Source organism: Haematobia irritans, chromosome 4 (genome assembly GCF_050003625.1).
Source record: "Haematobia irritans isolate KBUSLIRL chromosome 4, ASM5000362v1, whole genome shotgun sequence".
Taxonomy (NCBI): Eukaryota; Metazoa; Arthropoda; class Insecta; order Diptera; family Muscidae; genus Haematobia; species Haematobia irritans.
This window is the reverse complement of record NC_134400.1, coordinates 58399664-58426807: the sequence shown is the minus strand read 5'-3', so window position 1 is coordinate 58426807 and position 27144 is coordinate 58399664.

Sequence of the window (27144 nt, the reverse complement as noted above, 5' to 3'; positions counted from 1 at the left end):
CAATTGACAAATTAGGTATAGCAACTCCAACAGCATTAAAAGCCATAGCTCTGGACTTAGCGGCGTTGATAAGAATAAAATTTTGCCTACACCAATCCTCAATGCTTAGGATATTGTTCTGAACCCTTGATAGTAGACTATCCAAATTATTCCTATCCGAAGAAGCAAGCAATTGTAAATCATCGGCATATAAGTGGGCACTTATGCCATTCAGCACATTGAATATATCATTTATGTACATATTGAAGAATAATGGACCCAATACCGACCCTTGGGGAACTCCTCTGGACACTACCCTCGTACTAGAAATCATCCCTGCAAATTGTACGAACTTTTTCCTACAAAACAAAAAGGATTCAACCAGCGAACATGAAGTCCTTGAGAAACCAAATTGAGTGTATAATTTATTCAGCAAAACTTCATGGCAGACTGACTCGAAAGCTCTACTTAGATCTAGGCTAATTAAAATAGACACAAGCTTGTTGTCAGTGTTCCTCCTAATATCATCTGTAAAAGAAGCCATTAACGAAGTAGTACTGAAGTTTCGTCTGAAACCTGATTGGAAATCCGAAAACCCTCTACGCACCGGTTCGTTTGCCATTATCTGGGAATTTATCAAATTCTCAAAAATCTTTGAAAACACGGGTAATATGCTAATTGGCCTAAAATCACAATAACTAGACGGTTTATTCCTTTTCGGCAATGGTACAACCCTTGCAATTTTCCACGCATCCGGGTAGCTGGAAGTCATCAATATAGTGTTATATAAAAAAACCAGATGTCGGGAAATGAAAGGAAATATCAACTTTACGAATCTGATGGATATTCCATCAGCACCTATTGCCTTAGACTTAATCCTGTTCAAACTATCCCATACATCAAACTCATCGATAGCTCGAAATTCAAATCCAGCATCTTCTCTAAAGCCCGTCGCCTGTCTATATATTAGGTCTGGTGGATTCTGTGGAGGCTCCAATATAAAATGATCATTACATCTTTCCACATCCAAATCGTTATTTCCCATGCCATTAGTACCTGCAATACCCAAACTTTCAAATCTCTTCCACAAGCCTGCCTGCGACGATGATTGCAAAGTACCCTGAAAAAACAGATTCCTTCGTTTACGAATTACAGATTTGGCCCTATTCCTGTATCTGCTATAAATTTGCCAGTTCTGGGCAGATCTACTTTCCATAAAGGACCTATAAGCCATATCCCTTTTCTCGCACGCTATGCGAACCGATGAATGGTGCATCCAATCAATGGGGTTGGATCGCCTTATTCGTCTAAGTGGGACATGTCTATTAAATAAATCCATAACATGTTGAGTCATAAATTCGACTTGATAATTCACATCCTGCCTATACATTTCCGAAAAATCTATTCTTCCAAAGTCTCTTTCGCATAAGTCAAGGTTGAAATTCCTATAATCACGAATTAAAGATATTTCAGAATCTTTCTCAGCGACAATAGCCACAGACAAAGAAATAAGAGCATGGTAGGAATTTAAAGCTGGGAACTGAAATTGACTAAAGTTAGTAACCATTCCAGGATCGGAAACCAAATAATAATCTAACAAAGAACACCTCTGTGTACATAAATTGAAATGAGTTGGCAAACAGTTATGAATTATTTCCAGTCCCATTCTCCCACAAACACTCCTCATATAACTGCCCTGTTGGAATAAATCAATATTGTAATCGCCCATCAAAACTACCACATTGTACCGTGCTACATAATCCGCAAGATCGTTTTCACATTGGGATATTCCACCGTATGTCAAATATAGCACTCCCAACAAGATTTTCGTAGCGTCCGCTGCATCTACTTCAACCAAAATCCCTTCCGCAACACCCTCATCCATTATCTCGTGCACAACCCTAGCTCTTATATCCGAGCGGATATACATGCATACACCACCTCCTCTCCTCACAGACCTATCATTCCTATAAACCCTATATCCGTGGATTTCTATAGCGCTATCCAAAACACAGTGGTTTAGCCATGTCTCCGATACCCCGATAACATCGAACACCATACTTTCAAACAAGTTCCGTAATTCATCCAGCTTTGACATGGAAGCTCTTGGCACCAAGCTTTGTGCATTTAAATGAATAAGGTTTAAATCCCTGCTATTCAAGTTCAAATTATCAATTACGCTTTTGTTGATAATGGGTCCTAAATTATTATTCATTGAGTTTGTATAGAGAAACCCCCCATATCCATGATTTCATGAACAATTTATAGCAAAATGAATAGAAAAACTTATAACTAATTCTTAGAAAATATATTTTCATTTCTTTCCACATATTTTCCCTTAAACTACTCGCAAAACTATCATTAAATGAAAAGAAGGATATATACATATATCTATAAAGAAAATTAAACAAATTAAAAAAGTATTCCTTAAAGTATAGAAGTAATGTTTTAGGATACAAAAGAAAATATCATCCTCTGACAGAACTCGAAACATCTTCGTACAAAGTTTTATTACACAATTATAATGAATGAATAGATATTTAATATTTTTCATTTAACAAACATGTTTCAAGCGAATCGACTATGGGTTTTGGTCATACTAGCCAAATATTTGACCAAAATTAATGTGAAACTTTTTTACTCGTTTTTTCTTTTTGGGAAATATTCCTGTGTATATCACCACATATACACCCAATTTGAGCTAAAAGTATTTGTTAGTTTGAAAGCAACAACGATTTCTTTATGATTTTTGTCAAAGATTTGCCCAGTGTGACCGTGCCGTAACTTATTATACAATCCACCATACATTTTAACATTCCTCTCAATCAAGTTCGATCGAACATCATACCAGCTTTATGTTACACTTTAAGCAAAGACAATAAAGAAAAGAATGCATAAATTGGATTAGTTGTTTTCATTTTGTTTTGGAACCAAAAACAATGGAAGATGAAGATGGGAAAATGGCAGCAGAGGGTATCAAACCATTGACGGCGTTCGATGCAAACGTGTCGTTTATGATTTTTTGTTCCACAAATTAAACTAAGAATAAAAAGAAATTTATATCAGGGAATGACGTTGAACAATCGGTCAAAAGTTTCTCATTATTATTTACACAAAATTTAACATCATTTGTGAGTTTTTAACAAAAAATATTGCAAATTAAAAATGAACGAACGTGTATGTATCGAACACCGTAAATGCAACTTTTGGTATGACGTTGCCCATTCTCCCGTCTTCATCATCTATTGTTTTTGGTTGGAACAATACTTAATTTACTATTTTCAATTATTTAACTTCTCAGTCAAAAAGCATTTCAGGCATTTTATTAATAAGTAGTGCAATCGACACCGAAATTTGTGAAAACTTTCAATAAAATAGCTAAATAAAAAATAAAACAGTTTTGCCATCACAATAACAAAACTGTCTTACTGCAAGTATGGTGTTAATTCCTTTTTTTTACTAACACTATCAAAGCTAAATTCATATCATCATATTTTTATGACCTTTCGTTTTTTTTAATCAATTTTAACTAAAAGAAAAGCGGAAAATAGAAAAAAATTACTACCATAGATTCCAATATAATTTATAATTCATTTGATTAACTATCTATACATAATTAATTAACATATTTGACATATTTTATTTAAATTTTGATATACAGAATGAATACAATGTACTAAATGTTACAATACAGAATTTACAATACAGCAGCATTATTGGTGGTACTTCCAGCAAAAAATTCAGACATTTTGTCATATCTCACAGATTTCTCTTCGCCGTTTGCTAATAGAATTTTTGCTTCTGGATATGTTGAGCTTTTAATGCGAAATTTAGATATTTTGCCTTCCTTAACAAGTTTGCGGCACATAAATTGTAGATTTGCTGCTATTGGAGTTAAATGATCATTGATGTATACACGTGATGATATATCAGTGTCCAAGATTTGGTTTAGCTGAAGGTTCTTGTTCTTAAAGTACTGAACAAACAGCTCATCTCTTTTCCGAATAGAATTAAATTTTGCTAAAACAACTTTCTTATTTCGAATCCATGTGCAGAAATTCAGATCGTAGGGCTCTAATGGAACACCTAACACCTGACCGATCTTTTCCACAGTAGTGTATAACTCGCTGTTATTTATAGTTGTTGGGAGACCACTAATCAGAACATCGCTTCTGTTAATAATTTTTCGCACATTGTTATTCTCGACTACCAGCTTGTCTATTTTTGCATTTGATTTGGCTGATATTTTGCAAGTTTTTCGAGACTCATAAAATATTCGGATATACGGAATTTGAAGAAAATCGGTCGATAAACACGCCAAATATGACCAGATCGGGGATAAATATATATGGCAGCTGTATCTAAATCTGAACCGAGTTTTTCCTAAATCTATTGTCCCGATTGTCTCTGTCCCAAAAAAACACCCTATGCCATATTTGAGGACGATCGGACTTAAACTGCGATCTGCACTGTGCACACAAAAATGAACAGACAGACAGACGGACCTCGCTAAGTCGACTCCGAAGTTAATTCTAAAACTATCGGTATACTAAACGATGGGTTTCAGACTTTTCCTTCTTGGCATTACATACAAGGTTAGGTTAGGTGAGGTGGCAGCCCGATGTATCAGCTCACTTAGACTATTCAGTCCATTGTGATACCACATTGGTGAACTTCTCTCTTATCACTGAGTGCTGCCCGATTCCATGTTAAGCTCAATGACAAGGGACCTCCTTTTTATAGCCGAGTCCGAACGGCGTTCCACATTGCAGTGAAACCACTTAGAGAAGCTTTGAAACCCTCAGAAATGTCACCAGCATTACTGAGGTGGGATAATCCACCGCTGAAAAACTTTTTGGTGTTCGGTCGAAGCAGGAATCGAACCCACGACCTTGTGTATGCAAGGCTGGCATGCTAACCATTGCACCACGGTGGCTCCCATCATTACATTACATACAAATGCACAAACTTATTATAACCTGTACCTCAGTAGTGGCGAAGGGTATAAACAGTGAACACACTAGGAAGAAAAATTTTTATTTTTAGAAAATGTAAATTGTTTTTAGAAACTTTTAACTAAATACACTGTTAGATACATGAAATATGTTTTTCATATGTTCCGATATAAACAAAATGTGTTTCGGGCACAATTTTTAAACACAATATATTTAAGTGCAAACATGTAATGTTCCTATGTTAAACTAACACCAAATATTTGGGACACATATGTTAATATGTTAGAATATTTTATGTTTGGATCATGAATGTTTCATAAAAATAACATGTGTGATTGTAATCATATAAAAATTTGCAAATTTTGAGTAAACATATACATGTTGTGATATTTTATTGAGAGAGCGACAGAGAGAGAGAGAGCATAGAGAAAGAAATAGAGATGTTGTTTCGGAAAACTGTTTTATGATAAGGCCAAAAAATTGATATGCTTAAGTCTAAATATTATTTAATTTGAATATTAGAATGAGTATTCGGAGTAAAGAGAATAGAGAATTCGGAACCAAGAGGATAGACAGTTGAAAAAAACAGCATGTGTTTTCGCCTTGAGAGCAGCATTTTATGTATGTGTGGACATGTGCTTTATTTATCATTTTGGCATTATGGGCACCATTTTTTCTTGGTTCGTTAAAAAAATCGGAACGTACGACGAGTAAGTCAAAATATTCAGGCAAAGGAAATTAAAAAGAAAAAAAAACGGTGGAAAATATACAAAACTTACAAAGGGATCTTCATAAAAATAACGAAAGGCCAATATACTCTTTTTAGAGTTGGGACATTAAATTGAAAAAAGGATGAAACAGTGAAATATTAAACACTAAAATGTATAAAAACAAAGTTTAGTTTCTCTTTATTAATAAGTAGTCCAAGAGGAGTTGACGGACGCCTTCACAAATAAAAGCAGGCATTAAGTTCGAGTTTTGCAATTGAAAAAGTTTATTTTTATCTAATTATAGAATTATTTTTCGAGCTTTATGGACAGATATAGATTAAGGAACATGGTTAATAGAGTCATTGAAAAGAAAACGCCAGATACCAATCTATACACTGTTAGAAAAATATGTTTTTCATATGTTCCGATATAAACAAAATGTGTTTCGGGCACGATTTTAAACCACAATATATTTAAGTGCGAACATGTAATTTTCCTAAACTAACACTAAATGTTTGGGACATCTATGTTAATATGTTAGAATATATTATGTTTGGGGCATGAATGTTTCATAAAAATCATATGTGTGAATACAAACATATATAAATTTACAAATTTCAACTAAACATACATATGTTGTGATATTTTATTCAAAGCGACAGAGAGAGTATAGAGAGAAATAGAGATGGAAACCGGGAGAGTTGACGAAAGATATCAATATAACACAGCAAAAGAGTCAAAAGAGAACAATTTCTGTGAAACCGCTTGTATGTTGTTTCGGAAAACTGTTTTATGATAAGGCCAAAAATTTGATATGTTTAAGTCTAAATATTATTTAATTTGAATAAAGAGAATATACATTCTGAACCAAGAGAATAGACATTTGAAAAACAAACAGCTTATGTTTTCACCTTGAGAGCAGCATTTTATGCATGTGTGGACATGTGTTTTGTTTATCATTTTGGCATTATTTTTTTTCTTGGTTCGTTAAAAGAAATCAGGGGTCTTCATAAAAATAACGAAAGGGCACTATACTCTTTTTAGAGTTGGGACGGTAAAATGAAATAAGGAGGAAATAGTGAAAAATTACACAGTAAAATGTAAAAAAAAAAACAAAGTTTAGTTTCTCTTTATTAAAAAGTAGTCCACGAGGAGTTGACGGACACCATCAAATATAAAAGCGGGCATTAAGTTCGACTTTTACAGCCAAAACAATATAAAAAGTTTATTTTCTTTAAAATGAATTATTAAAGAAAAATAAAAGGAATTTTAGAGCGATGGTGTTAAATGCTAGTAAAAAACTCTTCACTCCTAAATAAATTTATGTTTATATTATAAAATTATGTATGTATGTTTATACTCGACTCCACGTTCTTCTTTTGTTAGTTTTTGAATTCCTTCCAAATTTTAAAGTTTTGTACAAAAACAGTTTTTTATTACAAGATTGTTATTTTTGCAATAAAAAATAATATTTTATCCAAAAATCATTCAATTTCGTTTATATCAAGCACTGTTACTGACTATAAAAAAATATATTAATATAGTATAAATATAAATGTGTAAATTAAAAAAAAAAAAAAAAAAAAACAAAAAAAAATGTTCGGTCGGAGCAGGGATTGAACCCACGACCCTTTGCATGCAAGGCAGACATGCTAACCACTGCTCCACGTGGCAAACAAATGTATGTTTCTGTTAAATAATGTTATGTTTGCATGGGCTCGTGGGCGCTGCAAACTATGCTATATAAATGTAACTTAAAACGATAATTATCTACTGGTGACTATAACAGCTACGTAGCCCAGTGGATAGTGTGTTGGCTTACAAACTGTATGGTCCTCGGTTCGATTCTCCGTGCAGGCGAAAGGTAAAATTTAAAAAAATTATAAAAGTGAATAATTTCTTCAACATTATTTGTATTACAGAGAAAGGTGCCAATAACTAAAAAATTTCGTGGAAGTGAAAATTACGAGTATGTTAGGGAATGAGCACAATCGTGTTTGGGAAAAATTCTTCCAAGCATATAATATTTTTGGCTCAAAATGCTTCCAAACATATAATATGTTCACATAAAACAAACATATTAATGTTTCGGCAGTATGCAATAATATATGTGCTTCCTGCAAAATATGTTTGGAACATATGTTAAAGAAGCGATTTTTTTTGAGGGTGTATAAAGTTTATTTTCTTTAAAATGAATTATTAAAGAAAAGTAAAACCAGGGTAATTTTAGAGCGATAATGCCTACTTAATACCGGCTTTAAAGGTAAAAATGAAATTAAGTACACAACACGATAAGTTTTAAAAGCATTTAAAATGGTGTTAAATGCTAGTAAAAAACTGTTGACGCCTAAAAAATGTATGTGTATATTCTAAAATTATTTATGTATGTTTATACTCGTTCTTCTTTTGTTAGAGTTTTTGAATTCCTTCCAAAATTTCAAACTTTTATACCAAAAACGGTTTTTTGATACAAAATTGTTATTTTTGCAAAAAAAAATAATATTTTATCCAACAGCTCAGTACATTTCGTTTATATCAAGCACTGTTTCTGAATGTAAATCTTTAATAACCCACATTTCGAAGTTTCATTATAAAAATTTAATATAGTATAAATATAAATGTATAAATTAAAAATTACAAAAATGGTGTTAGGTCGGAGCAGGGATTGAACCCACGACCCTTTGCATGCAAAGCGGACATGCTAACCATTGCTCCACGTGGCAAACAAATGTAACAGGTTGGCTGATAAGTCCCCGGTCTAGCAAAGAAAAACACATTTTTTTGTCAAAATTCATTTTTATTATTCAACATGGTTCCCTTCAAGAGCGATACAACGATTATAACGACCTTCCAATTTTTTGATACCATTTTGGTAGTACTCCTTCGGTTTTGCCTCAAAATAGGCCTCAGTTTCGGCGATCACCTTTTCATTGCAGCCAATTTTTTTCCCAGCGAGCATCCTTTTGAGGTCTGAGAACAAGAAAAAGTCGCTGGGGGCCAGATCAGGAGAATACGGTGGGTGGTGAAGCAATTCGAAGCCCAATTCATGAATTTTTGCCATCGTTCTCAACGACTTGTGGCACGGTGCGTTGTCTTGGTGGAACAACACTTTTTTCTTCTTCATATGGGGCCGTTTTGCCGCGATTTCGACCTTCAAACGAGCCAATAATGCCATATAATAGTCACTGTTGATGGTTTTTCCCTTCTCAAGATAATCGATAAAAATTATTCCATGCGCATCCCAAAAAAACAGAGGCCATTACTTTGCCAGCGGACTTTTGAGTCTTTCCACGCTTCGGAGACGGTTCACTGGTCGCTGTCCACTCAGCAGACTGTCGATTGGACTCAGGAGTGTAGTGATGGAGCCATGTTTCATCCATTGTCACATATCGACGAAAAACTCGGGTGTATTACGAGTTAACAGCTGCAAACACCGCTCAGAATCATCAATACGATGTTGTTTTTGGTCAAATGTGAGCTCGCGCGGCACCCATTTTGCACAGAGCTTCCGCATATCCAAATATTGATGAATGATATGACCAACACGTTTCTTTGATATCTTTAAGGCCTCTGCTATCTCGATCAACTTCATTTTACGGTCATTCAAAATCATTTTGTGGATTTTTTTGATGTTTTCGTCGGTAACCACCTCTTTCGGGCGTCCACTGCGTTCACCGTCCTCCGTGCTCATTTCACCACGCTTGTATTTTTGCATACCAATCAATTATTGTTGATTTCCCTGGGGCAGAGTCCGGAAACTCATTATCGAGCCAAGTTTTTGCTTCCACCGTATTTTTTTCCTTCAGAAAACAGTATTTGGTCAAAACACGAAATTCCTCTTTTCCATTTTTTCACAATAACAAAAGTTGCTTCACAAAAGACGCTCTATCTCACAAACTAATTGACTTACAGACGTCAAATTTTGACACGAATCATTTGAAGGTATAAAAATAATATGCATTTAATACTAGCGACGCCATCTCTGTGTCAGGCCGTCGCCGCAGACTATGCTATATAAATATAACTTGTAAATATAATTGTCTATTGGTGACCATAACAGCTACGTAGCCCAGTGGATAGTGTGTTGGTGTACAAACTGTTCTCCGTCCAGGCGAAAGGTAAAATTTATAAAATTGAATAATTTCTTTAACATTATTTGTATTATAGAAAAAGGTGCCAAGAACTAAAAAATTTCGTGGAAGTGAAAATTATGTGTGGGAATGAGCACAATCTTCTTTGGGGAAAATAATATTTTTGGGCTCAAAATACTTCCAAACATATAATATGTTCACATAAAACAAATATATTAATGTTTCGGCAGTATCCAATAATATATGTGCTTCCTGCAAAATATGTTTGGAACATATGTTAGAGAAGCGATTTTTTTGAGGGTGTGTATTGCAAACGCTTAACGCTATTACAAACCGATATCACAAAACTAAGTAAATATTTTTCGACAAATTCAAGAAAATTTATTAGACATAAATAATTTTTTTCAATTGGTTAAGAAAATTTTGTAGTTTGAAGGAAAAACTTGGACTTCAAAATTGCAAGAACGTCTTTAGTGTCATACGAAGCAAGATGGGTGCATTTGTAGTAAAATTTAAAGACATAATGAATAAAATTGAAGAAATTATGAACTACGAGTACATATTTAGTAAATCTTTATGATTCATTTGTGTATAATTTTTCCCGTGTTTTAGTTCATTCAACTAACGTGTAAGCAAAAAAAATATTAGGATAAAGGAAACTTTCTCCAAACATAATAATTCCATGAACTAAAATAAAGTTAAACTGGCTTTAATGAAATAGGGGGTTCACTTTTTTTAGTGTGAACGACAACTTAAATTTCCAAATTCGAACTCGACTTCAAGTAGAATGTTTTCTAGGTTTCAAGTAAAACAGTCTTAAAAAAAGTGTTTAAAAAAACTCCTATTTCCAAATGCCATTTTGCTTTGTAGTTAAGGTGCAACAAAGTTAAAGACGATTTCACAAATGTTTAAGAAATCTTTGGCCTCACGGCAATATTTTTTTCAGAGTAATTGTCATATGATGTTGTGGAAAAATAAAAATTAAGCCAAAACTAAATACAAGAAAGCTGTTTCGGATGAGGATATGGTAATCTGGTGAGATTCGACTACATTGTTATTTTCTTCCATAACATTCTAATAAATAAAATATAAAATTACATTTTGTATGAATTTTTCACAACTCAGTCTTGACCGATCATCACAGATAACAGAAGCAGAACTGCATCTAAAAAATGTTGGTGCTATATTTTCAAAAGATAATCAAATTTTTAGTCGGAATGGAGAAAGGAAGGTGCAGTACTATAGTAATTTTTTTAGTACATTCATGGTACTATTTTTATAAGAAACTTCATACACCCTCAAAAAAATCGCCTCTCTAACATATGTTCCAAACATATTTTGCAGGAAGCACATATATTATTGGATACTGCCGAAACATTAATATGTTTGTTTTATGTGAACATATAATATGTTTGGAAGCATTTTGAGCCCAAAAATATTATATGCTTGGAAGAATTTTCCCCAAAGAAGATTGTGCTCATTCCCTAACATAATTTTCACTTCCACGAAATTTTTTAGTTCTTGGCACCTTTTTCTGTAATACAAATAATGTTGAAGAAATTATTCAATTTTATAATTTTTTTTAAATTTTACCTTTCGCCTGGACGGAGAATCGAACCGAGGACCATACAGTTTGTAAGCCAACACACTACCACTGAGCTACGTAGCTGTTATAGTCACCAGTAGACAATTATCGTTATAAGTTACATTTATATAGTATAGTTTGCAGCGCCCACGAGCCCATGCAAACATAACATTATTTAACAGAAACATACATGTGTTGGCAACGTGGAGCAGTGGTTAGCATGTCTGCCGTACATGCAAAGGGTCGTGGGTTCAATCCCTGCTCCGACCAAACACCATTTTTTTTTTTTAATTTACACATTTATATTTATACTATATTAAATTTTTATAATGAAACTTCGAAATGTGGGTTATTAAAGATTTACAGTCAGAAACAGTGCTTGATATAAACGAAATGGACTGAGCTTTTGGCTAAGATATTATTTTTTATTGCAAAAATAACAATTTTGTAATAAAAAACTGGTTTTGGTATAAAAGTTTGAAATTTTGGAAGGAATTCAAAAACTCTAACAAAGGAAGAACGTGGGGTCGAGTATAAACATACATAAATAATTTTATAATATACACAAATTAAATAATAATTAGGCTTAAATTAAATAATATTTAGACTTAAGCATATACAATTTTTGGCCTTATCATAAAGCAGTTTCCGAAACAACATATAAGCGGTTTCACAGAAATTGCTCTCTTTTGATTCTCTCGCTGTGTTAATTTGATATCTTTCGTCGACCCTCCCGGTTTTTATCTCTATTTCTTTCTCTATACTCTCTCTCTCTGTCGCTCTCTGAATAAAATATCACAACATATATATGTTTACTCGAAATTTGTAAATGTATATATGTTTACATTCACACATATAATTTTTATGAAACATGCATGCCCCAAACATAATATATTCTAACATATTAACATATGTGTTCCAAACATTTAGTGTTAGTTTGAGAACATTACATGTTTGCACTTAAATATATGGTGTTTAAAAATTGTGCCCGAAACACATTTTATTTATATCGAAACATATGAAAAACATATTTTTCTAACAGTGTAGGCAAAGATTTGTTGTATATTAAATGTTGTCTGATATGAACTACCAAAAGGTAAAGCTATGTGTTTTCATGATTAATTGTTGATTAAAAGTATGCACCCTCACAAAAAATCGCTTCTGTAACATATACTCCCAAACATATTTAGCTTCAAGCATATACATTTTTAGGTATTGCCCAAACATTTATATGTTTGATCTCTTCCAATATATAATATGTTTGAAAGCATATTGGTCTAAACAATATATGTTTGGGTAGTCTAAGTTCCAAACATTTTGTATTTTTGCATCCAAATTCAATAATGTTGTCTTCCAAAAAACTATATGTTATTATGTGAACATATAATATGTTTGGAAGCATTTTGCACCCAAAAATATTATATGCTTAAAAAAAATTCTCCCAAACAATATTTTGCTCAAAATTTTATTTATTTATTTATATATTTACAATCATAATGAATTATGAAAATAAACAAGTAATATAGGTGCTAACAACATAGGTTTTCGACCTGAATGCTCAAAATTTTGTTTCTGCCCAATTGTATATTCCCCCACATCTTTCTCACTTCCACGAGATTTTTTAGTTCTTAGAACCTTTTTCTGTAATACAAACATTGTAGAAGAAATTATTCAATTTTATGATTTTTTTATTTTAATTTTACCTTTTGCCGGACGGGGATTCGAACAGCGGACCACACAGTTTGTAAGGATCAAAGAAGTAGCTGATCAATTGCCCAAGGAAAAATAAAATGTTAATTTTGTAATAACAAGCAACAACCACCAACTTAATTCAATATCGCTTCCTGTTAAATAGCGCTCCAAGCTACTAAACACATATATGTTTATAGGCTATTTCTAAATTAATATATGTTTGCATCCAAGCATATTATATTTACAAACATTTTATGTCCCAAACATAATATGTTCTAACATTTTAACATATATGTCTCAAACATGTTATGCTAGTTTATGAACATTATATGCTTGCACTCAAAAATATTGTGTTTAACAATTTGTGTTCCAAACATATAATGTTTATAGCCAAACATATGAAAAACAGTCTTTTTCATCCGTGTGGACTGTGTCATCGTTATATTTAAATCGATTTCATCTTTTTTAATCGTGCCACTAAGGGCGATTTCGTTTCACATGTTGCCTTGATGTTACACAACCTTATTGTATTTTTGCCCAAATGAGACTCTCATTTCAAAGTTATTGTTCATTCATAATTTTGTAAGGGATACAGGACCCAAAACCTATGACAGTGTCCTTTATATTTTGCAATCAAATTCGAGAATGTTGCATCATTTTTCCCAATCGAAATCGCCATAAATGTTATCCATTCCACACTCCTCAGCAAACTTTGAACGCTTTAAATTGTAATGATACATGCTCTCATAAATACAATATATCTATAGTATTAATTAAAAAATTGTATTTTTGTATCTCATAATATTTTATAATTTTCCCATCTCTGATGCATAAGCGTAGAAAACATTACATCTGCCAACGCTGTGATTATTAGTTAAAATTTCAAAAACGTTGATACTATTTTGGTCACACAACTTGCTAATGTATCAAATTGATTTTTTTAAATTAGCTACGATAAATAATCGGGTTTAAAGAGACCATACTGTACTGTATCACAATATAATCCTAAGTAAATGACGATCACTAGTCTTTTATTTAAATCACAACTGATGCGGGTGAATGTTTTATGACCTCAATTGAATGGGATCTACTAAATTAGTTTTTTGTGTGATGTCTGTTTGGGGTGTAAATTGAAAAGTTGTTGAAATGTGAGACAGGCCAGTAGTGGGGATCATTCGGTGTTTATCGTTTCAACTGTGCGTTCTAGAGCGTCATTCTAGTAAATTTCTAAAGATATCCCGAATAAATCGGTGCGGTTAAGTTTTGAGCGCGTTCACGCTGATAGCACGCTGTTGGCAAAAACAACTCCAAAAAGTGTAAATAGTGAAATAATATTGTGATGCAGATGATGGAGTCTATAAGATATACAAAAATGCAAAATACTGCAAAAATGTAATAGTGGTATTATGTTCAACAATAAAGGTCCTGTCTAAAAGAATATTTGATAAAATTTCTGCTGTTATGAATTTTTCTGGGACTAGAATTAAATAAAACAATAATGAATCTATTCATGGCTCCAAGGATTGTGTATCGTTGAATTAAACAATAGCTGATTTTTTTTTTTTTGCTTAACAAATTAAGATATGAGTTTTGTTATTATGAAAAACACTACAGTTAATATGCCTGTTCATGAAACACAAAATCGACTCGAGACGAATCGTTCGTCTAGATTGAAATTAAAATAACTTTAGATATGTTACATGTGCTAGAAAATCCTGAAATTTGTCATAGACTCTGGTTTTCGAGATATCAATATGGGATTTTTTACGAATCGTTCATCTCGAGGCGAAAGAAAATTCCACGAACAAGCAGTAAAAATATTTTACCAAAACATTTCGCAAACAAATGTACATATATAACAATTTGGTTTAGTCTCCTATAACAGAGATGGTCTGTATCAAACTTTTTTAGGTTTGCGACTGTCGCAAAGTTGTAAACGTCGTAAATGTCACATACGCGTCGTAAATGTAGAAAAAGTAACAAAAGTCGCAAACTCAAAATACTTTAGTTGCGTCAGGTAGGCAGCGAATTCGATGATATCCAAGACGATGGTATGTGCGAAGAAGTTTAAATTCTTAGGAATGTCCACAATTTTCGGTTTTAGTCCCCACATTTTCCCTATTGCATTTTGCAAGAGTACCGTGGATTTTCTCAACCTTTCTTAGCTTTAACCCTCTAATGTCCCAAATTTTTTTGCCAGCTGATTAAATTTTCAATGTTAACGGCACAACAGCAAGAGAACTAAGCAAGAAAAGTTTATATGCTAAAATTCAGCATATGCTGCAAAGCCTCTTGAATAGTTTCAAATAAGTTTTCTTTTCATTTTGCCCATTTTTGTTGTCTTAAGGTGTGTTCTACTAAAAGCGTCCTTATTAAATGAAGGCCGCCTAAAGGCGGGCTTGGGCATTAGAGGGTTAAGTTCAGTCTCCTGTCCAATATAACCCCAAGGTATTTTGCACACTCACCAACGGGAATTTCGATACCACCTAAGAAAATAGGCTTGACCGTGGGCATAAGCGTAGGAAGGCCTCTGGGGAGGGGGCTTAGACCCCCCCAGAAAAATTTTAGCCCCCCCCAGAATTTGAAAACCTATTTACGATTTTACATTTTTATAAAAATTAAACAAGTATATACTCGTACAACGCACAAAGTTCCACTAAAGACTTTCATGCACAATCGAATTACTTGGGTTGTTGTAGAAAATGTTCTTTTTGGGTCTGGAAGTGGTACAAAATTGGCGGAGAAGCGATGAATGTAATATGAACGAATGTCGTCCATTTCAACAACCGTTGCAATGAATTTGCATCACTTCTTAAGGTGTGATCCGAATTCAGTGTTTTGAATGTGAATTAAAAATTTTGGGATATTTTCTCAAATAAATAATTTTTATATTTTTTTATGATTTTTAATGCATTCTAACGCTTGTTTGAAACATTTTCCCTCGAATTTTTTCAACTATTATCGATTTTTCCATAATGGATTTAGCATTTTTGTGTTAAAATTTGAATAATTTGTACCATTTTATTTATTCTTACTCTTTTTTTAAACTATTTGAAAAAAGAAAACAAAAAATTACATATTAAAATATAAAAAAATGAAGTAAAAAAACTTCCCGTGTAGTTAAAATAGTTAACTTCTTTGTGAAGACATTTTTGGAAGTGCTTTTAAAGTTGTGCCTTTAGAACAACTCCCAATTTTTTGCTGCACCCTCAAAAAAAATCGCCTCTCTAACATATGTTCCAAACATATTTTGCAGGAAGCACATATATTATTGGATACTGCCGAAACATTAATATGTTTGTTTTATGTGAACATATTCTATTTTTGGAAGCATTTTGAGCCAAAAATATTATATGCTTGGAAGAATTTTCCCCAAAGAAGATTGTGCTCATTCCCTAATATAATTTTCACTTCCACGAAGTTTTTTAGTTCTTGGCACCTTTTTCTGTAATACAAATAATGTTGAAGAAATTATTCAATTTTATAATTTTTTTAAATTTTACCTTTCGCCTGGACGGAGAATCGAACCGAGGACCATACAGTTTGTAAGCCAACACACTACCACTGAGCTACGTAGCTGTTATAGTCACCAGAAGACAATTATCGTTATAAGTTACATTTATATAGCATAGTTTGCAGCGCCCACGAGCCCATGCAAACATAACATTATTTAACAGAAACATACATGTGTTGGCAACGTGGAGCAGTGGTTAGCATGTCTGCCGTACATGCAAAGGGTCGTGGGTTCAATCCCTGCTCCGACCAAACACCAATTGTTTTTTTTTTTTTTTTAATTTACGCTTTTATATTTATACTATATTAAATTTTTATAATGAAACTTCGAAATGTGGGTTATTAAAGATTTACAGTCAGAAACAGTGCTTGATATAAACGAAATGGACTGAGCTTTTGGATAAAATATTATTTTTTTATTGCAAAAATAACAATTTTGTAATAAAAAACTGGTTTTGGTATAAAAGTTGGATATTTTGGAAGGAATTCAAAAACTCTAACAAAGGAAGAACGTGGGGTCGAGTATAAACATACATAAATAATTTTATAATATACACAAATTAAATAATATTTAGACTTAAATTAAATAATATTTAGACTTAAGCGTATAAAATTTTTGGCCTTATCATAAAGCAGTTTCCGAAACAACATATAAGCGGTTTCACAGAAATTGCTCTCTTTCGATTCTCTCGCTGTGTTAATTTGATATCTTTCGTCAACCCTCCCGGTTTTTATCTCTATTTCTTTCTGTATACTCTCTCTCTCTTTTTCGCTCTCTGAATAAAATATCACAACATATATATGTTTACTCGAAATTTGTAAATTTATATATGTTTACATTCACACATATAATTTTTATGAAACATGCATGCCCCAAACATAATATATTCTAACATATTAACATATGTGTTCCAAACATTTAGTGTTAGTTTGAGAACATTACATGTTTGCACTTAAATATATTGTGTTTAAAAATTGTGCCCGAAACACATTTTGTTTATATCGAAACATATGAAAAACATATTTTTCTAACAGTGTGGGAAAAGTGTGGAACTACCCTACGGGAAGTGGATCAACCTCAGAACTGGTACAGGACTAGTCCCTGGTGTGTATGGACCAGTCCCCGTTCTGATCAAAACGTATGGAAGGGACCGTCCACTTTAACATGGGTTTGTCATTGACGGAGTAAACTTACATTTTAGGACACGTCTTGGACTCATCCCAAAGGACACGTCCTGGAACAATTTAGCAGAAGCAACCCATAAACAGGTCCTCAGGAACCAGTCTCGGACAAACTCTTAGAAATCTCTTTCAATTTGGGCTCCTAATCGAACCCGAAATGAAAAAAAACTTTTGAAATACGTCGAACAAAAGGTTATTCTGATAATTTTATTTCACTAACCCCCATTTTCAAAAAGCTCCGTTAGTGTTCCGTTAACTAACCAACTTTTAAACCGGATTATGGACGAAGCTGTCACCTTGCATATATATTCCATATGCCAGTTAGGAACTTAACTGACGAAAATTTTTCATTTAAAGTTAACTGGAGAGAAGATATTTGCAATTTACTTTCTGTTAACTGGCAGTTAAAGCCTAACGGACCTACATGATAATGGCCGTAAATGTGAAAATTGCAACTAACTGGAGCACAGGTACCAGTTCTGTGATAGGTCCGTCAGTGGCGATTTGCACCAATTTCCCCGTAGGGTACTTTCAGTTGCTTTATTATAAATTGATTGTCGAGTTATTTTGCTGTCTATTTTTTTATTCAATTTTATGAAATAAAACATTAGTTGAACCTATAAGTTCAGTCTATAAAGTTTTAGCTAGGGGGGCTATAGCCCCCCCTAGGAAAATTATCTAGCTACGCTAATGACCGTGGGAAAACTTTCACAAATTTCTGCAGAAACTCACAGCGAATGCTGTCAAACTAAATTAAAAAATGTTCAGGATTTCTTCTATTCAAAATTAGGTTTCATACAGTAGGTTTACGACTTTTGCGACATACGTATTATACCGTCGCAAATGTATGTCGCAAAAGTCACAGTTTGTGACAGGCCAACCCTGTCCTATAACGAAGTGGTTCTTTTAACGGATTTAAAATGATAAGCCGACATACTAAATTAGTTATTAGTGATTTTTGATCGATGTAGAAAAAGTAAAGCAACGTATAGAACTGAAGTCCGAGTAGACTACATGATATCCTAGACAAAACATACTGAATTAATGGCACTTAAAAAAACATAATTAACAAGAAAACAGTGCAATATAGTGACTGTTATATTTCTATTTAAATTTTGTAGTTATCAGAAGTCCCCTACATAAGTGTCAAAATCGACTGATAAATATTCATAAGAGGTACACAGACGAAAAAGACTGTTTTTCATAGTTTCGGTGTAAAAATTATATGTTTGGAACCTAACACATTATTTATAAGTGCAAACATATAATGTTCATAAAATAGCATAACATGTTTGCGACATACATGTTAATATGTTAGAACATATTATGTTTGGGACACAAAATTTTTTCTAAAAATAATATGTGTGGATACAAACATACATTAATTTAGAAATTGCCTATAAAAATGGCAAATGAGAGAGATAACAAAAGACATCATCACAACACCGTAAGGCAAACAATCCAACATGAAGTAATATGTAAAACGTAAATGTTCTTGTTAAATTGCTTGTTGAATTTTATATTTTGTTAAGTTAGAAAAATATTTTTGATTTGCAATACAACACAAGTAAGTTTATTGCATTTTGCTGCAAGTAAAAAATGGAAGTAACCAATTGACGCGTAAAAAATATGTAACCTAAGGTGAAGAATAGTATGTTTAAACAATACAAACAATATTTTGTTTGGACAAATCCTGAGAATATATATACTTGAAGCAGAATGTGTTTGGGAGTATATGTTACAGAAGCGATATTTTTTGAGGGTGTATATGTGACCAGTTTAATCCTTTCGCTACTCCTTTTGCAAAAAAATCTTCTTACGCCCCGAGAATGTTAAAAGCGTTACTCGTAATTTTTACTTTTGACAAATATAATAACATAATTTGACCAGTATTTTGCAGAGACTATATACACTAGAAGCAAGTTTGAATTTAAGGGCTGCTTTTCAGTATGGGGGAAACGACTCATTAAAAAAATAGAAGGAAGACATTTCAAACAGCAAAACTTACTTGAAATGAGTGCCGTATTCGAAACTCTATAAGAATAAAATAAAGATTTTATTCAAAAACCTCCACCAAAATTTTTTATGAATGTTATAGGTACAAAGCCCTATTCAACCGTCGAACGGAACGGACGTGTTTTTTCAATAGCGGATAAACTCATAGTAATAGGTACCTACTACGAATTTCAAGTGTGGTGGGATATTAAGCCACCATGCAGCGAAATTCCAAGTCATCCACTGGGTTGCTAACTTCAGGGCCCAGTGGACGGGTATCGACTGGAGTTATAAATCTGGGCAATGACCAAGAGTTAGGCCCAATTAGTCGACCTGTAGACGGGTCGACAGGTGGCGACACACTGACAAGTCGAACTTTTTCTAAGGTAACGACATCAAAAGGAGGTAATCCCTCACGAAAGAGATTCAAGGAACGCAGAAATGCTTTGTTTATCCTAAAGAAGTTAGGATCAGTCGACCCAAGCACGTTGTCGGCTAAACAAAGCGATTCCTTAAAATGGGCTCAAGGAATTCTTGAGACTGGAAAAAGGGAACGATCGCCGGATGAGCTGCCATCCTCCAAAAGGGATCAAAGATCGTTTGCCTCAGTTGCTCAAGATAGCCTTGTGATGGCTATCATTAATAAAGGAGCATTGGACGGTATGGTTCCAAAGCAAAAATGGGGGGAAATTGAGAATGCTCTATCTGTCGTCTACTCACAGGTACTGGAAAAGTTTCCCGGCCCAGATCCTCGACACCAAGAGGCTGGTTGGTATCAAGGACGATTTAAGCTAGTCGCATTTGAGGACCAGAGGTCTATAGAATGTTTTAAAGCTGCTCTGATACTAATTGGTGAAGTTTGGGAAGGAGCTGCTCTAGAGTTAGTCGAGAAGAAAGACATACCGGCTAGACCTAGAGCACATGCCTGGATACCTGCAAACCCTTCTGACCCTGAATCTATTTTAAATAGACTGAAACGATGCAATCCAGATCTTCCAACAGCTGATTGGAAGGTTGGCCGTTTGGATGAAGTGGATGGACCAAGACGGCATGCAGTGTTTATATTGAACACTCAGTCTTTGCCACATCTGGCAAAGTCCCAGGGCCGTGTATGTTATGGCTTTCATTATATCCAAATGAAGGTGTATAAAAACGATCAGCTAAAGGATTCAGAAATGGACAAGCCTCTGTCTGAATCAGAAGTAAGCGGATCCTCTTGCGAAGTCGAGGGAGATACCAAAGTTGAAGACATGGATAGATACCGTATGCGTGAGGAGGCTTCTATTGCCTCAGAACTCACCAAAGTCGAACCTATGGTTATTGCGAGAGTCACCGATATCTCTGAAGAGGACATTCTTGATGACTCGATCGAAGCGGCTGATGTGACGGTTGTTGAAAATCTCGATGGTCCTACGGATCCTCCAGATAAATCTTCATCATTGTAAGGCTGCATGTGCTGCCTTAAAAGTTCTCCTGATGAAAGGGGACATAGATATAGTTCTTATTCAAGAACCATATGTTTACAAAAACAAAATATGTGAATTAAGTACTCCGGGGTTCAAACTATTGCAGTATACTGGTAATGATGTAAATCGAGCCTGTATAATTGCTAAAAACGAGCTCAATTTGTTTCTGCTTCCCTCAATGTGCAATACAGACACTGTCGTTGCAAGTTTAGAAATAGCCAAATGCAAATATTGGGTATCTTCGGTCTACATGGGACATGACAGGGAGATGCCTCCATATGCCGTTAAGACCTTAGTGGAGGAGTCACTGAAAACAAAGGCGAAACTCATTATGGGATGCGATGCGAATGCACATCATAGTATATGGGGAAGTAGTGATACTAATGCAAGGGGAGAGTCGCTAATAGAGTTTATTTTGCGTACTAATCTGGTAGTTTGCAACAAGGGAGATGTCCCAACCTTTGTCACTAAAAACAGGCAAGAGGTTTTGGACGTCACCTTGGCCTCGCAAGAACTAAATGAAATGATATCTGAGTGGCAGGTTTTAAGTGAACACAGCTTCTCAGATCATCGCTACATCAGTTTCAAATTTGATGTTCATATCACCAAGATCATATTTCCGCCAAATGTTAGGAAAGCTGACTGGAATAGGTATAGGGAATCGTTCAATATGATGATACCGGAAATAACAGAGACAAATATGAGAAATGTGCAAGATATCGAACACGCAGTGGAGCGGATTACTAAGGCCTTCAACATCTCACTGAAAGCTGCATGCCCTAGAGGAAAGCCAAGGGGGAAACATCGACCACCATGGTGGTCTACGGAATTAAGTAATATGAGGAAATTCTGCAGGAAGCTCTTTAACAAGGCAAAGTCCACCAGAGCCCCTGAGGACTGGGACGCTTACAAGAAGAATCTGAGAGGATACAAGCGAGAACTGAGAAAGGCTCAGCATAACTCTTGGAATGCTTACTGCAGCAGTATTGAGAATACGTCCGAGGCTTCCAGACTACGGAAGGTTCTAGCATCCACCAACTCCGCTCCAGGTTTCATTAAAACATCGGAGGGCAATTGGACAACGTCCAGTAAGGAGACGCTGGAGGTACTATTGGACACACATTTTCCTGGAAATCAGACGGTTGAACCATGTACTGGCGGTGCCACAGTTGCTCAGCGGTCGTTTCCTGTCGAGGAAATTGTATCGGAAACTAGAATAAGATGGGCGCTAAATAGCTTTGGACCATTCAAATCCCCTGGACCTGATGGAATTACTCCGGCGGAGTTACAAGCTGTAACTGACAAAATTATCCCCTGGTTGTCGGTGATATATAAAGGATGTATCAACTTATCATATATCCCAGGAAAGTGGAGGGAAACAAAAGTCGTTTTCATACCTAAAGCGGGAAAAGCCTCTCACTCGAGGGCGAAGGATTTCCGACCAATCAGCTTATCCTCATTCCTACTTAAGACTCTGGAGAGGATGATAGATATTTATCTTAGAACTAGCATCGATTCAAGTTTGTTCTCGAAACGACAGCATGCATACTCGAAGGGCAGGTCTACTGAGACCGCACTACATGAACTAGTCAGCTTTATTGAAAGCTCACTATCTGTCAAAGAATACACAATCGTGGCGTTTCTAGACATCGAAGGGGCGTTCAATAATGTCCATCCGAGCTCGATATTAAATGGACTGACAACTCTGAATGTTGATCCATGTATACTCAGGCTGTTAGACGAACTGCTAATGAAGAGACGTATTTCAGCCACACTAGGACAAGCAAACATACAAAGGTATGTGAACAGAGGCACTCCCCAAGGAGGAGTCCTATCACCTCTTCTTTGGAATGTTGCTATAAATAGCCTTCTGGTTACTCTAGAAAAAGAAAGGATAAAAGTGGTGGCATACGCAGATGATGTGGCTCTGGCAGTCAGGGGAAAATTCCCATCCACAATCAGAGATATTATTCAGAGGGCCCTCCGGATGACTGAGAAATGGGCGAAAGACAATGGTCTTGGGGTAAATCCTGCAAAGACAGAATTAGTCATGTACTGCAACGATCGCAAAACTCCCACGGTTAGGCCTATTTCCTTAGGGGGTATTGAAATTCCCTTTGGTGAATGTGCAAAATACCTTGGCGTTATTTTGGACAGGAAGCTGAACTTTAAGCTTAATATTGAAGAAAGGGCGAGAAAGGCAACTGTAGCTTTGTACTCGTGCAAAAAGGCAATAGGAAAAAAGTGGGGACTGAAACCAAAAATTGTGCATTGGCTATACACGGCAGTGGTTAGACCTATAATGCTATATGGTGTTGTGGTCTGGTGGCCGGCACTTCGGATACCGACTTGTTTGGATAAAGTTCAGCGTATGGCGTGTTTGTGTATTTCAGGCGCATTCAGCAAGACAGGAACAAATTCCCTTAATGTCGTGCTGCATCTATTGCCTTTAGACATTTTGGCCAAACAGTCAGCTGCAACAACGGCTGTGCGGTTGCGCGAACTATCGCTGTGGTCGGAAAAAGGTTACGGTCACGGTTCTGTCCTCAAAGCAATGCCAGATGTGCCTAACGTAGTGGATTACACTTTGGCGAGTCCACTTTTCGACAAAAAGTTTGAGACTCTAATCCCCAACAGTGAGGCGTGGTGCACACGGACCCCGGGGAATGAAGAATATATAGATTTCTACACTGATGGCTCCAAATTGGATGGACAAGTGGGGTTCGGAGTATATTCTAATGATCTGGAACTTCGAATAGCGAAAAGATTACCTAATCACTGTAGTGTTTTTCAGGCTGAAATATTAGCAATAAGAGAGGTGGCGAATTGGCTGAGAAGTAATGTTCCAAAAAATGTGGGCATTAATATATACTCAGACAGTCAACCTGCAATAAAATCCTTGGACTCTGTGTTCCTCAACTCGAAAACGGCCATCGACTGCCGCAAATCTCTCAATGAGATGGCTGAGCAGTACAATATTCACCTAATATGGGTGCCTGGCCATAGGAACATACCGGGGAACTGCGAAGCGGATGAGTTGGCAAGGCTAGGGACTACCTTACATATTCCAGGGGAACTAGAATTTGTTGGTATGCCCCTAGCTACCTGCAAGCTCATGCTGCGTGAGAAGGCTGTTATGATGGCAAATGTTCGATGGGAGAATTGCAAGGGTTGTAACGACACCAAGCAAATATGGCCCCATTTCAACTTAAACCGCACACTAGATATGCTAATGTTCTCGAGACGTCAGATATCACTCCTGATATCTGCTATAACGGGTCGCTGCCTGATAGGCGATTTTGCAAAAACTATTGGCGCGAAGTATAATGACTATTGTATGAGCTGTCATGATGCGGAGGAAAAAGAATCAATTAAACACCTCTTGTGTGAGTGTCCTGCATTTTGTGTAAAGCGCAAGCAACTTTTAGGAGCATATAGCTTCAGCTTACTGGCGGATCTGGAAAACGTTAACTTAAGCAGTCTGCTACTGTTTTTGGAACAATCTGGTTGGTTCAACAAAGAAAAATAATCAAGAAGGTTCAGCGGTTAAAACTAGAAGTGCCCATATGTAATAGGTACTTTTAGTTAATGTGGTATCACAATGGACTGAATAGTCTAAGTGAGCCTGAATCTTAATCGGGCTGCCACTTTAACCTAACCTATAGGTACAAAAAATCCTTCAGTCATACACGTAAAAAATCCAATTTGGAAATTTAATATAATATTATATAATATTTCAATTTAAAAGACTGGTAAAATAATAAAAATAAATTCGAGGTATTCATATTTTAAATCAAATGAATGATTGAAAAGATCATTTAAAGTTTGACAACATAAATGTTAGATATATAAGATTAACATTTACTTCGGTGTAGAGGTATGTTATTTTTAAAAACTGCACGCAGAGAAGGAATATAATCACCTCAAACATGTTTCAAGAGCAAAATGTTATTTTTGTATGGTGACCATGTAACATGTTTGTCAATAAAATGTTATTTTCTCGTCAAATATAACCTGCTTGCCGAAATCGTATACATGATTTCCCAGAAAATAATATGGTTGCGAAAACCATGTTACATGGTCACCACCCAAAAATAACATTTTGCTCTTAAAACATGTTTGAGGTGATCATACTCCTTCTCTGGGTGTGCTTAGTATAGCAATACCTTTTAATGACTTTAAAAAAAATTGAAAGAAATTATATTGTAATTAAAAAAAAGAAACATTGCTTTTAAGTCGGGTTGCTTCCTAAAAATATTTTCGAAAGCTACGTCATTACGTTGCAGTCAAAGCAAAAAAAGGGACAAAATCTTCGGATTCAAAACAATTTATTGCGAATGTAGATAATTTTTAAATTCAATAAAAATGTAGTAAATGTCAAAAATACTTACACACCCTCAAAGAAATTTGCATACCTTCCACCATAGGATGGGGGTATATTAACTTTGTCATTCCGTTTGTAACACATCGAAATATTGCTCTAAGACCCCATAAAGTATATATATTCTGGGTCGTGGTGAAATTCTGAGTCGATCTAAGCATGTCCGTCTGTTGAAATCACGCTAACTTCCGAACGAAACAAGCTATCGACTTGAAACTTGGCACAAGTAGTTGTTATTGATGTAGGTCGGATGGTATTGCAATTGGGCCATATCGGACCACTTTTACGTATAGCCCCCATATAAACCGACGCTCATATTTGGCTTGCAGAGCCTCTTGGAGGAGCAAAATCCGATCCGGTTGAAATTTGATACATTATGTCAGTATATGGTCTCTCACAACCATGCAAAAATTGGTCCAAATCGGTCCATAATTATATATAGCCCCCATATAAACCTATCCCCAGATTTGGCTTGCGGAGCCTCTAGGAGAAACAAATTTCATCCGATCCGGCTGAAATTTGGTACATGGTGTTAGTATATGGTCTGTACCAACCATACAAAAATTGGTCCACATCGGCCCATAATTATATATAGCCCCCATATAAACCGATCCCCAGATTTGACCTCCGTAGCCTCATGGATGAGCAAAATTCATCCGATTCGGTTGAAATTTGGTACGTGGTGTTAGTATATGGTATCTAACAACCATGCGGAAATTGGTCCACATCGGTCCATAATCGTATGTAGCCCCCATATAAACCGATCCCCAAATTTGAACTCCGGAGCCCCTTGGAAGAGCACAATTCACCCGATCCGGTTGAAATTTGTAACGTGGTGTTAGTATATGATCTCTAACACCATGCAGAAATTGGTCCATATCGGTCCATAATTATATGTAGCCCCTTGGAAGAGCAAAATTCACTCGATCCGGTTGAAATTTGGAACGTGGTGAAATTTGGTACATTGTCATGCCAAAATTGGTCCATTTCGGTCTATAGTTATATATAGTCGATCCCCAAAAATAATCTAACAAAATTTTATTTCTATAGAAAATTTTGTCAAAATTTTATTACTATAAAAAATTTTGTCAAGATTTTATTTCTTTAGAAAATTTTGTCGAAATTTTATTTCTATAGAAAATTTTGTCAAAATTTTATTGGTATAGAAAATTTAGTCAAAATATTATTGCTATAGAAAATTTAGTAAAAATTTTATTACTATAGAATCTTTTGTCAAAATTTTTATTTCTATATAAAATTTTGTCAAAATTTTATTTCTATAGAATTATATACGTCTTTAATCGGCCTTTAGTTTGTTATATATACCCCGTATGGACTAACTTACAATTGAGAAGATTAAGATATATTATTATTTATTTATTTATTTATATTTTAGCAACGGGCAACGTTATCCAAACTACGACATATTTCCAACATATTGGTACTACGATTAATTTTTATGAAATATGTAAAGGGTGATACGGTCAAAATTTGATCAAGGGAAAACGCGTGTACATCGGTGAAATCGTTTATTTAAAAAATCAAATTAAATTTCTTTTTCAAGTTCAATTCGTATAAAATTCAGGACAAATATT